Raw genomic sequence first — 13,689 nt, 5'->3', positions numbered from 1 at the left:
CTCAGAATACTGCAAGGCAACTTTGCAAACGCTAACTGATTAAGGGCACAGCACACAAATGAAGAAGTATTTTCTTATTTCTGTTCCTCTGTGTTATTCTCTGTAGACTTAATGTATACATCCTGCTAATTAGCAATACAGTATCATGTTTCACTGCTAGTAATATTAGAAGGTTGTTTCAATGCCAGTCGGAGCCATAGAATCATTTGACATATGATTATGAATGGTCTAAGGCAATGGAAGAGAATGTATTTGTGCAGTACTAAACAGGGAGGTCAATAAACATAAGGTATTCTGGTGTAATACATCAGCTGAGTAACTTTTTTTCATTAGCTCTACAAGAAAAGGGCAAGCATTTAGTATGATTTAATGGTGGAGTACATGGCGCTGCATCTCCTGCTATCAGCATTTGTAGAACTGTGCTACCCCTACAGATTTTTTTTTTTTTTTAACTGAAACTGTAGGATTAAAAAATGCTGCAGGAAGCATTATTCTGGTGATGCAGTTTGTTTGGAGTTATGTGGAGTTCCAACCTTTTAAATTAATTGAGATGCTTGGGCTGATTGTACTTAGTTGTTGTCCTTGCCCATTTTTTTCTAGTTTAGATGCTCTTGTGCACTTTTGCCTAGGAAGGACATGCTGCCTTGGGCTGTGATCTTGATCTCAAGCAAAGGAAAAAACCAGGCTGGGCCAGTACTTGGGTGCATGACTGACAAAAATGGCATTCAGGAAGTGAAATGCTGCCTGGTGCTCTTGGAGAATGTCTTCCAGGGCCTGACTGCTTCATAATGATTAACGATTCTGCCAGGCATCCAGGTTGTAGTCGTATTGGTCTAGAGGAAAAAGCCATCAGGACCGGTGGTAGAGGTGATATCTTTTATTAGGCCAGCTAGATTTTTGCAAAAAAAAAAATAAATTCTATAAAGAAATCTCTCTACCACAAGTCCTGATTGCTTTAACCATTGTGTGGCACTTTTCACAGTTGTTCACTTGTTAACTGGTCCCCAAACTTCAGCTCCGTCTGATGAGAATTTTTTTTTTTCTCCTTAAATACTGGCCATAACTTTAAGGTCATCCCTTTCACTTACTCCTTAAATTTAGCTTTGTGCTGTTTAGGCAGCTGCTGCATCTCTGTTAGAGGGGGTGGTTAAAGTGACCTCTGCGTCAAACATGCGAAATGTAAAATCAGTGCTAATGTGAACTAATTGCTTTGGTATTTAAAAAGATGCATCATATATTGTCTATTAGAAATGACTACTGTACCCACTCCTCCCAGTCTTCTAGGGTTTGACTGTACCCCACTGGGAAAGGCCACAATTTAAAAGAAAAAAGCATGATGAATGATTGTTGGCTGCCTCGGCTTTTGGCAGCGTGCCACCCTGGTAAAGGAGTCTGATTTTCAGAGCTACACACTCTAAAAAATTGGGCCCCTGGAAGGTGTGTCAGGTTGTGCATCAAAGATCATGGCATCTCAAATCATGACATGAGCCCTTTTTTGAAAAATGTTGGTGTAGGATTTTCAAAGGAGCCTACATGATTTAGGTTGCCTCAAATCCCGCTGAGATGCCAAAGGAACGGTTCGGTGCTCGACCCCTGGCCTGGATGCGTAAACACGGAGCGTGCTGTACACCATTATAGGCATTTATACCAAATGCTCCTTGGTTACTGCTGCCAGTAGTTGTGTGCAAAATTGGACTGAGATGACAATAGGAAAGGAACAAGCCAGTATCTTGACTAAGTTATTTTGCCGTGATCAGTTCCTCCTCCTTCCTGGAGTAGAAGCTGTAATCTTGCATTAGAAAATACCACCTCTTTAACTTCCCCAACCATTCGCATTTTTAGAAAAGAAATCTCTGCAGAAAATCTTTGGGAAAACTAGGCAGACAAGGTTCTTTGGACAAATCTGGTATCTTTTTTTATTAGACCAACTTAAATAATTGGAGAAATTCTTCTTTGCAAGCTTTCGGGTCACTTTTGGGAAAACTAGGTGCCTGCACCACCAGGAGAGAGCAACTCCTCTGTTGCTGCCCTTTTGAAAAAAGGAAGCACGAGATGTACCAGGAACCCAAGCAAACTGCACGTTGGCTGTCGGGAGCAACTGAAGTAGACATTCAGGCACGTTCTGTTTTTTTTGTCATAGATTAAAACTCATGTTTCAGACCTTGCTGGCTGGCAGCGTTCTGCAGTGCAGCTGAGACTCACACTCTTCCTATTTAGTTTGAGCACCAGGGGAAGTCTCTGTAACCACAGGAGAGCTTCATCTGTGAAAGGAGAGCTTCTCGGAGGGGGGGAGGGAATTGTTTGTGCCTTGGAGGAGACGGAGGGGTCTGGTGGGGTATGGCTCAAACCTGGTCGGGGAGCCGAGATTTCTGGCGCACTTTGGCTGTGCCTTTTTTTTGCGCTGAGGGGCAATAATGAGACCTCCCAGGCTTCGTCCAGGCCTGGGAGGCTGGTGGAGGGGAAGCTGCAGTTTGCAAGCCAAGCAGCAAGTCCCATGCACAGGGCACATAGGCTGGGGTGGAAGTAGCCAGGGGCCTGCATCCCTTCCGAGGCTTGCAGGCAGCCCAGGCCAGGCGTGTACCCATGCACCCCTTACCCGCCCCTAGCCCCAGGGGCTCGGGTGCAGGCCCCTTGGCCCCCATGCTGCCTGGGCTCCAGCAGCAGGCGTCGCGGCCCCTTTAAGAGGAAACGCATCTGTTTGTTATCCTCCCTCCCCGCTCCCATGCTGGCAGCCCCAGCGCCGTGCTCATTGGCTGCCCGCCGCCCAGCTGTTGTCTGCGCCCCGCAACCTACCCCCGGCTGGGAGGGGGCGGGGCCCCGCGCCGCCTTCCCCGACGCGATTGGCCGTCGGGGAAATGGGCTGCGGCTGAAGCTGGCCAACCGGCGGCGTGTTGCTGGGGCTCGGCGGGCGCGAATTGGCGCAGGCCCGTGGCAGTCAGCGCCAGCAGGGTAGGCTGAGGCGGTATAAGAAGAGGCGGCAGGCCGCGGGGAGGCGGAGGCGCTGCAGAGCTGCCGGGCGACGAGGAGCTCCGCCTCACGCGCGGCCCCGCTCCGTCTGCCGCGCCCGGGCTCGGGGCAAGTAAGTGTAGTCCCGCGCCGGGCGGCGGAGCACAGTGGTGTGGGGGTGGAGGAGGCTCCCTCACGGGGCTCCGCGGGGGCCGCGCCGGGCGGAGTCTCGGGCCATGTGACCGCGCTGTTTACCAACACGGCCGGGCCGCAGCGCCCTGAGGGGGACCAGGCCCCTTCTCCCTCCCCAGCACGGGCCCGCTCGGGTGTGCCTCATGCCTCCAAAACCCCAGTCCTCTCCCGGGGGTGAGGGTGTGAGGAAAAGGTCCTCTCTTTTTCGTTTTTTAATATGTGGAAATAGTAAAAAAAAAAAAAAAAAAAAATCACGAGCCCCAGCACTTGAGGCGTCTGCGTGCCCCTCCCCCAGGACCCCTCCTGGTCGCGTCGCCGACGGTGCCTTGCCTGGGTGTTTTGGTTTTTTGACAGCGCGCGTCGGAGTGGGGGGGACGGGGACGCGGCTCCTCGGCTCCCTTGTGTCTCGGAGGAAGTTGCGGGCCGTCCCGCCAGGCTGGTCCAATCCTCCCCACGTCCCTGGCGTTCCCTCCATCCCAAAGGCGAGGCGCGCGGCAGTCCCCTCCAGCCTGTCCGCGCAGCACCCAGCAGCTGCGCTGTCGAACCGGAGCTGAAAAGCGTGTTTGCAGTGAGGTGTTCTGGCCTCTGCGGTTTCAGTGAGGGGGGAAAGAAGCACTGTCTAGATGTCCTTTGCTTCACGCTCCTTTCTTCCCCTTTGAAGCCCTGTGCACGGGCCCTTTGGGTGCATTCCTGCTGCTTTTGTTCTTTTACAGCTATGGGGGGGAAGGAAAAATAAAAAATTAAATGGGTCCTGTGCTTTTAAAGGCTTCAGGTAAGAGCGGTCTCCCCTCCGAGCCATGGGCAGCGAGACTGGCTTCTTTGGCATTAGGTTTCCTTGGGTTTTGGGAGGGGCCAGACCCTCAGCTGTGGTTTTAAATCGGGGATGCCTCTGAAATTGGTGGGAACGCACAGACTCACGCACCCTTTGGCCATGTGCTGCCCTTCCTTTTAAAAGGAGGAAACTTGGTAGCCTGTTTTGTGGTTGAAGGTAAAGAAAAGTTTCCTGATGAACACAGACCTGTCAGTGTGAGTGGAGCGTATGTCCCGGTTGTAGGCCCACGTTGGCAACTCCAACGGGACAAGCAAGCCTTTCCTCAGCAGCGTCTTGCTTGCTCTGCACTTGTAGCATAGCTCATACTTTCTGGTTTTGAACCCCTCTGCCTTATGTGCCGACAGCCAGTCTAGCCTGAGAGTTAGGCTGGTTGCCTGCTGGTGCTGGATATGGGTCTCTTTTTCAGCAGCTGGGAGTGACTTCCTCCCAGAAAGTCCACCTGTCATCTGACTGGCTGTGCCACTTTTGTGTCTGCAGGAAATAACAATTAATGATGCTTATTTCTCCCACATCTTCCACCTGACAATCGGGTGGCACTTAACAAACATGAATTAAGTCTCGTTGCTGCATCCCTGTGATGTAGGTAAATAACTATTATCCCGATTTTACTCATGGTTAAACTAGTGACAGAGCCATGGTTTGCTTAATGCCTTGCAGTCCGGAGCAGATATGGATATGAAACCCAGACATCTGCCTTCCAATTTTCTCTTCTGCCTAGTCCACACTCCTTGGCAGCGATCCATTTTATGCAGTATGCCATCTGGGGTTATCGGCACTTGGAGAAGCAGAGGTGGGATGTTCTGCTGACTCATGAGTGTGTGAGGTTTTTCGGTTTTCTTTGCTGTGATGGTAATGATTTCTTTAAGTGCAAGCTATTCCTGTCAAACCAAACGCGCATCACTGAAGAAGCCAAAGCCAGCCAGGTTTGCATTTGCCCTTCAGAGCAGTTTTCATCAGCTGTACATAATGGAGATAATAACTGTTACCTATGTCATAGGGGTATTTGTACGCCTTAATCTATTAATGAGCCTCAGATAAAGGATTTTACAGAAGTTGCAGAGTATACGTACTGTTGGCTTACGTTGGTATCTTAGCAGCTCCTTAATATGAAGAATTGCTTTTGAGTTAAGCAAACTAATTTTCTTTTCGTCATAGATCACCAGAATGTGAAGTGCTGGGGAATGAGACTTGACTTTACTAAAGGTACAGCCTATAGACCATCACCTAGATAAACAGATTGCTCTCCTATAATGCTTCTAAGATTTTACTTGATACTCCTGCTAATTTTCACACGCTCAAATTGAGAAGGTGGTCCTTTTAATAGGTAGATAATTGAGCATCTTGAGGTGTTATGGTCTGAGAACAAAAATAATTAACGTCACCAGCACTTGATATCCAGGTGCAGCTTGCACTGCTACAATTAAATGCACTTGAGTGAATGGGATGCAGACCTCTGTCAAATAAAATAGTCTCACTTCTCCTGGTTTGCATTGCTATTGACTTTGTCATGAGAAGCACAGGCCCTGCATGGCTCAACAGTATACTTGAGGATTTAGATAAAATAGATCTAGGTGACGGGTTCAGTCAATCTGTAAGTAAAGACCGAGAAACTATATCCAGCACCATGAAGATGGGGTTAATAACCACTTACGGGGAGGAAAAAGTCTGAAAATCCCAGGAACTCCCAAATGCTCGCAATTGGATCAGGAACCAAAAGAAGACAAAATGCGAGTCAGTTCACATACCTTGGCAGTAATGTATGAGCCAGTGGGTATATCCAGAAGGAAGCAATGACATGGATTGGCAGGACAGCAACTGAGTGTACCAGCTCAAATGCAGTTTCATCATAGAAAGTGTACAGCTTGATGACTAGGTTCCATACCTAAAACTCCAGTGTGTTTCTTCCACCCGAACGTCTGGACTGCTAGCTTGCACGTACGCGTAAGGCATGGAGCAAATGCCCAAGCAAATACCCAAATTGCAAGCAAATACCCAAGGAAAAGGCTGGCTATTCCATAGAATGCATTTCTGTGAAACACAGAGAGATCTGTCAGTTGAGCTTCTCCCTGTCTCCAAGGTTTATCCAGGAAAGGAGGCGTTTTTGGGACGGGTGTTACGAGTGAAGTTGTAGCATCTCCCATGACAAGAGAAGGCTGAAAGGCAATCTTGTGGCTGCGTACAAACTCAATGGGGGGGGTCAGCAGGGAATAGGGGGCACTCTGTTTACCAGGGCGCCTCTTAGGGTTACCAGAAATAATAGCCACAAACTGAAGGAGAACAGATTTAGATTGGACATAAGGAAGAAATTGTTTATGGTAAGGGTTGCTAAAATATGGAATGGGCTTCCAAGGGAGGTGGTGCTTTCCCCCTACCTTGGAGATGTTCAGGAAGAGATTAGGCAGGCATCTGGCTGGGGTTACTTAACCTCAGCGCTCTTTGCTGCCTGGAGCAGGGGGTTGGACCCAGTGATCTACCAGGTCCCATCTGACTCTAGAAATCTATGAGTCTATGACAGTTGTGCTGTGGGGGCAGCAAAGCGAACAGGTAAAAAGGTGTGATGGGGAGGAATCCTTCCTTCAAACTGGGAAATTAAAAAACTCATGGGATTAAACAGTGAAGACCCAGGCTAGCCAAGAAGAATGGGCCCTGTCTGCCGTAAGTGACATCTGACTGCACGGGCAGGATTTAGGCAATGGAGCAGTAGAGAGGAACACAGTAGAAATGGAACAAGGGATAAGCAGTTCTTCCTTTGTGCAAGTCATGATACAGGTAGGTAGCCAGATCCTGGGGTGGGCCCTTTGTCCCCTCTGATCCTGACTGATCTGTATCGTAGTTTGTCTTGTCCTGTCCCTCCCGTGTTCCAGTGACAGCTTGAACATGCGATTTGCCTCGGCAGGAAGATGCATGAGGAATAAGGAATTGCATCTTATTACTGCTCATTTATGCTGCTGCCATTATCTCACTGCAGCCCATTGTGTATATTTAACCAGATCCCATTAGGGCCTGGTATCACACTTCTCGGGCTGTCGGAGAGAGTTTTTCTTAAATGTGCCGGGAAAATGGAGCCTTTTGTGAAATTAGTTTGGCTTGCAATTCACTGTTTATTTGCAGCCCAAGTGGGCTTTGCTGGTAGGAGCAAAATCAAGTGCTGATTTGTTTCAAATCCCTGCTCCTGCTCCTCTTTAGCTTGTTCAGTTTTCTCCTGCAGTCTGACAGCCCACACTGGTGTCTGTCTCAACTGGCTATTGAATTCTGTGCTCAGTTGGGATGAAAAGGAGCTGCGAAGCAAAGGTGGGCCTCGCTCAACAATAATGCTTTCCTGCTGTGCGTTACCAGTAGCACAGACTCATCTGCATTGCGAGGATGCTACTGCCAGCCAGCTCCTTGGAGACGGGAATCTTTGGGTAAAAGGATGCATCTTGCAGCCCTTATGTGACTAAGGCAGCAAGGTCTGGCCCAAAGGAGACAAGAGACTGTAGGCTTGTCTGGTGTGCTGACTTCTCTCCATCTTGTCAGGTCCTTTGTTCTTAGATTAAGTTGTGGGAGGGGAGTTTAACTCCTTTAGGTTCAGTACAATGGCAGCATCAAAATGCAACCTGATGATTGCATTTCTTTCTAGAGCGCAGTGACACAGGGAAAGGGAGGCTTCTGAATAGGGCACTTTCTGGTCCACGAAGGAGGTGGGTTCAGCTTCTGGGCTCAGATTTATAAGGCTAGAAGAAACCATTGCCATAATGTGGTCTGGGCTCCTTTCTGTTGCAAACTCCCTGCCTGACCTTGAGTAAGGCACTTAGTGCTCTGTGCCTCAGTTTCCCTACATGTCAAATGAAAGTAGCACTGTCTCCCAGGCATGCATTGAACATTAGTTGATGTCTGTGAAGTGTTCAGGTAGAAGGCTCTATGGTCACTGTCCTAACACCCAAATTTTACAATGAGAGTACTATACCTCCCTGCCTGATTGCTGTTGTTTTACAGGGCACTATCAGTAGCTTTAGCCTCAGAATGTGATCACCATCAATAATTGTAGAAAACTGTGCGCATGTGACACACACACACGCACACACACACGTAATGCTTAAGTATGTATACATAAAAGGGTAATCACTTAAAATAGGAATAATGTAGTAGTTAATTGCCGATAGTTACAAGCCACTTATTAGTGTTTGCGCCCAAAAGTTTGAAATTTGAAAGTTTGCAAAAAAAAAAATCTAGTTAGTCTAATAAAAGATATCATCTCTACCACGAATCCTGAATGCTTTAAGCCATTTATTAGTTTCTCTAAAACCTGTTAAAGTAGATTTTTAATAACTAGTAACATAACTGCTGTCTCTAACATGCTTGTCACATTGATTAACCCCTCCTAAATGTTTCCTTTTAACATGAATTTATCTTTAATTCCCTTAATTTCAGGGGCTTGGATTTTAGGTCTTGACTGATATGCAAGTGCAACAGAACCAAAACTGCCTATAAACCAAAGTGAAACTGGCCAGCCTGCTCTTATCTCCTAACCTAGTTGATAAGCAGAGAGTAGAGCAACTGTGCGTGGTCATGCAGATCTTGCTTGTTTTTCATGTCTGGCTTTCATTTCAACAACCTCAGAGCTGTGAATCAAGGGAATAAGATTAATATGTTAAACAGCACAAAACAGGTTGTGTTCTCTCTTAATAGATCAGTGTCTGTCCCTTTTACACTTTTATTTCACTGTGTTGTAATGTCCAGACAAACCACTTCTTCCAGAAGACCTGAATAGCTGGAGTGTCTGCCCAGGCTTGGTTTGATGGGAAGGTCTGTGATGCTTCATGGACTGACACACTGCCTGCCCTGTAACACATACTTTAAAACATGATTAATATAATTGCAATGATGGATTTAGTACTGATAGCTGCTCAGCAAAATAATCATCACTATTGTTTTTCCTGTTACACTGGCTGTGGCATGTGGAGCACGGCAGGTGCAGCATGCCTGGCGTTGTGCCTTCACAGGGCCTTAATGATTCAGGGAGTCTTTAATTGCTATTTTGTCCAGCCCCTTGTAGTGCCACCTAGTGGTTATGTAGCAAAACCAGTAATTGCTGTAAATAATCTGGGTTGAGACGACACTTTTTAATCCCAGGATCTCCGAGCCCTGTGCAGAGATGAGGAGTAATATCCCCAGTGCACAGATGGGAGAACTGAGGCCCAGAGCAACAAAAAAGATGTTTGAGAGGGGTAAGCAGTTTGTCAGGAGGTGGGTAGAGTGCCTGCCTGCCTCGCACTTTTTGACTTCATTACATGTGCTTGCAGTTATGCAGATCTAGCGAGGGTTTGCATCTACCCCTTCCCACCCCTGCCACTCCCTGCTTCCCATGAGAGAAGGCAGCCCCTGGGAAAGGGTACAGCTGTCTCAGGCAGCAGCAAGGACTGATTGATCGATTGAGAAGAAGGTACTGATGGGCTTCATGGATATCCCCATCCTGTTTTAACTTGAGGGCTGGGGGATGCCCAGAGCTGGAGGGTAAAGGAGTAAGAGGGCCTGCTTCTATACCCAGACTCTTATACTCAGTCCTTTTGATGGCTTTCCCAGCTGCCTGTGCTGAAGTCTGAGCTCATCTTGGAGCCTTTCACAATCTTAATTCCTGCCTTGGCTTCTCCCATGATAAAGGAGGCCATTCCAGTTCTATCTGGAACCACTGAGACTACCAAAGCTGCTCCCCAGCTCTCCCGCAATCGTGAACTGTTATCACTGGCTTGAACAGAACCGAGCAGGAGGAGGTGTTCCTAATTTCTAGGCACAGAAAAATCGGTGCTTCAGTTCCATGTTTCTCTCTTGCTTCCAAAACTTTGGAGCATCTCTAGCTCCCGCCACGTTCTTTGGGGGTGCTCGGGCTCGGCATCTCTGTGAAGTTGGCAGTAAAGTGATTTGCCCACAGCCTTGGTGGCAGACTCTGGTGAGGCTGGAAACTGAGCCCAAATTTTTGAGAATCCTGCACTAGGAGGCTGTCCCATGCACAAGCCACCATGCATGCCCCAGCACTGGAAGAGTTTCCCTTCTGAGTGCACCCTTCTGTGCTGTGGCTGAGCAGGAGCTGTCCTCAAGCACTTTGAGTTAGCTGTGAGAACCCATATGCAGCCTTGACTCTTACAGTTTGTCATCCTGATGAAAGAGAGCTGCTAGGGTGACCTCCATCAAGCAAGTCCACCGTGTATTCATGCCAGGAAACACCAAAGAGTAGAGTCTGGGGTTCTCTCGGCAGCTGGGTTGTTCACAATGCTCTGTGTTCAACTTTGGAAGCGTTTGCTTTTAGAAAATATTGAAGCTGTTCCTCACCATTTTCATCCTTTGAAATGCATCTTCCTGCTGCGTTTGCTGTTTCTGAATGACAGGGAAAGGTGTTGACCTCTTAACCACAAAAACCTCAAGTTTGATGGGAAACGAGTTCAGTTGGATTGGTTTTGATTTTTTGTGTGGCTATCATGGCTTGTGGGTGGGGAGACGGGCATCTGAGTTATCCAGTGTGTACCCAAAAGGGTACAAGTGTTTGGGACTGACCACTGCTCTTTTTCCCCATGCTGTCTTTTCCTGCATTTCCCACGTTGCTGATCAACCTCACAGGCCTCTAGAGAGGTGGATGGAAGGAGGGGGTTGAAAACTGGCCAGAGGAACTCTTGACTACGCATATCAAAGCCTGCTTGAAATAAAAGATGACAGCTGCAAGGAGATTGGCCATTAACCGATAATTTCTGCAGGATGTCCCTAAAAGGGATGTATGTGATATTCCTCTCCCCCATGCTCCAGGGCTCCTCTGGTGGCTGCTCTTGGACTGGCTCCAGGATTCTTCCCTTCCTAAATCCAGCTATTCCAGTATCCTCTAAAAGTCCCAACTCCAGTGACACCAGTGAGCCCATCCCAGAGGTAAATTTGGCCTGTACCAGCTTATAGGAAGGATGTAGACTCATGGATACGGCCTCAGCCTGATGGAGTGGCACTGAGCCTCCTGCTGGTGACAGCTATATGTTTGCTTCTAATTGTATTTGTATTGATGTTAAAATAATAAAATATAAATATTACATAAAACAAAACAGTAAAGGATCCTTAATCCTTTCCCCTCCCCCTTGCTCCAAGGAGAAGTTGCTGGAATGGAGACCACCCAATAGCTGCTATGGCCAATGGCTCCAGTGGTGGAGACGAAGTGTGTGGTGCTGTAGAGCTGGCTGGTGATGCAGGACTTTGTCTCTGCCCATCAGTGGAGTGAATGGGGCTGCTGTAAGGCACTGTGAACCATGCTTGTGGTTGTCTCGAGGGCGGAAAAGAGCACTGGCTCTGGGTGATTGCAGATTGGGAACAGTGCTGGGGGGTGGGCAGGGGAGACTTCTATAAGAAGATGGGCTGTTAAGAATAAGGGGCTGCCGTTATGGTCAGAGCAGAAGCGGGGACAGTTTGAATGGCAGCTTGGCTGTAGATTGCCACCAGAGATCCTGACTGTTTGCGTATGTGCCATATTGATCCCTTTCTCTTTGCCCAGTATTGGAAGATGTGTTCATATCTGGATCTTAAAATATCTACCCCTATTAGCCACCCTTATCGAGTCCCTGCATTGCTATCCTTCTCGGCTTTATTCAGAAAAGCTGTTTAAAAACTATTTTCCCCTCCTAGCAGAATGCAGTAAATCTTACAATGGAGAGAGAAAGAGACCATTGATAACTCCCGTTCCTTCTAGTCTGTGCTTAGGCATTAGTTCGCATGGGTAAAGTCTTGGGCATCTTGGATGCATTGTGAAGACTGGCCAGTTAACGCTCATGTAGCATGTTGGTGTGAAGAGCTGTATAAGTCAGGGGTGTTTTTATTCCCCCTTAAATTAACTTGATTTCAGCGGCCCCTCTCGGTTCTGACTGTGGCTCCAACATGCTGTTGCTCAGTGACCCTGAGCAGGAGGAGCAGGCTGATGACAAAGGGGGATTATTGTGGTATTGTTCCCTCTGGGCTTTGTCTAGGCATCCTTTATGCAGCTGTTTGGCTGAGATGCTGGCTGCTGGCTGTCATCCCCCCCTCCCGCCCCCGTCACGCCATAGCACAAAGCTGGTGTTGCTCATGTGAGACAGGCAGAGATATGGTCTGAATTTGCTCTAGGGTATGGAAAAAGAGGCACAGCTGCCCACCTTGTGCACTCCCCTCCTGTCCTGCAGGAGAGAAGCAAGCGAGAAAATCATAGTCTCTGTAAAAGGTGCAGTTTTAAGGCAGTTGGTTCGAACTGGCTGTGCAAGCCTTGGCCCGCAGGTAAAGTACTTGCTAGACTCTTCTCGTTCCTTTTTCCTGTGGCTGGTCTTTCCCCTGTAATTTTCTCCTTTTTTGTCAGGGTTTGGTCCTTTGCCTTGGAATCCAGTTGCATTTGGCCTGAGCAAGAGCACATTTCGTCTTCTGTTTCCCTGCACTTGGATGGCAAGGTGCATGGCTCACGCATTCCAGGCCCGGGGCTCTGTTACGAGGGGATATTGGATGTCCAGCGCTGAATCAAGAGCTTGGAATTTAGGGCTGGATCTGTTGTCTTGTGACCAGGGAGGTTGGCGCTCAGTGCAGGAAAGCTGGGATATGTTGCACTTCCTTGCATCAAATAAATAGGGGAGGAAAGCAGACTAGCTTCCTTCCATTCTCCTAGCTTCTTGCAGCCTTTAAGGTCCAAACATTTTCAAGCCCCTGAACACTTCTCACCTGCGAGAGTCTTGTTCTCCAGTGTGTGCCTGCGTTCCCATCCGCTCCTCTGATTCTGCCCACGCTGCGCTGATGACTGAAGTTTGCAGCTCTGGCTACACAGGCAGCAGAGATGTCTGCAGAGCTGCCATCAGCCTCATGCAACTTCTGGTAGACCGCTGGGAGCTGGATTGGGTCCCAGGGCACTTGAAAGCCATGTTTCAGTGTCAGGGCGATTCTCACTAAGCCTGATTGGAAGAGACTGATCTGATTAGTTAATGTTCACGGAGTGCTCGGGGGATAAAAAGTGCCATGTAAGTGCTGAGCATCATGGTGGTGATAGATGTGCCTTCTCAGCAGATTGCAGGGTGAATAAGAAGTCTGTCGCTCACTCCCACTCTTGTGGCAGTTTTTGTCCTGAGGGGCCTGCCTCCTAGAGAGGAAGTGGAAATGTTTCCCAGAGCAGGAGAGGAAGCTAGGTTCCTGCCTTGTTGCTAATACCTGCCAGCTGCCTCAAACCTAGGAATTTGTGAATGCTATAGCCCACTATGCTACATATATTGCATTTGGCATGCATCAGTCAGCTCTGGATACTTCCCCTTCCACACGCATGGTGCTCACTGGGAAAATGCCTTGTCTTCTGAGTAAGATTCAGGAGGTAGCATTTTCAGAAGTGCCCTGGTAATTTAGGCACAAAGTCCCTTTTTCAGCGGCTCTGCAGATGCATTGGATCCCCAGGGCTTGCCTAGTTTTAAACACCTTAGGCATGTATGTGACTTCAGGAATTTTGCAAGTCTAGCCCGGTCTTCTGTGTGTGAGCTCTGCAGAGGGTGTTTAGGGTGACTGGAAGTGAATCTGCATGGCAAGCTGCTGAACGCCTTTCCCAATTCACTTCTCATTGCCCTGCTGCAGTGTCCTGCTGCAGTCCGGCACCTGCACCAGCCAGGAGTGCAGAGAACACGGGCTCATCCGTGCTGGGTGCTCGCTTGCTTTTTTCAGTGCTGTCCCCAAGGTGCCACCTCTGCTGCCTGAAATAGGCTTGTGACTTCCCAATG

General features: G+C 48.3%; 1 protein-coding gene across 2 annotated transcripts in view; it reads left to right on the top strand.

The window, feature by feature from the left end:
- Window positions 1-2,972: 2,972 nt before the first annotated feature.
- Window positions 2,973-13,689, top strand: part of YPEL2 (yippee like 2) — a 38,289-nt gene continuing 27,572 nt past the window's right edge. The window contains exons 1-2 of one of the 2 annotated variants that reach the window (XM_090025945.1): window positions 3,008-3,079; window positions 5,126-5,173. The gene's annotated coding sequence lies outside the window, so the exon portion shown is untranslated. Of the gene's footprint in view, window positions 3,080-5,125; window positions 5,174-13,689 lie in introns of both variants that reach the window. The other variant, XM_090025946.1, reaches the window with a different exon arrangement.

Source organism: Crocodylus siamensis, chromosome 13 (genome assembly GCF_052110815.1).
Source record: "Crocodylus siamensis isolate JL-2025a chromosome 13, ASM5211081v1, whole genome shotgun sequence".
Classification (NCBI taxonomy): Eukaryota; Metazoa; Chordata; order Crocodylia; family Crocodylidae; genus Crocodylus; species Crocodylus siamensis.
Note: the sequence above shows the minus strand (reverse complement) of the source record. Positions and strands in the feature narration are given on the sequence as shown.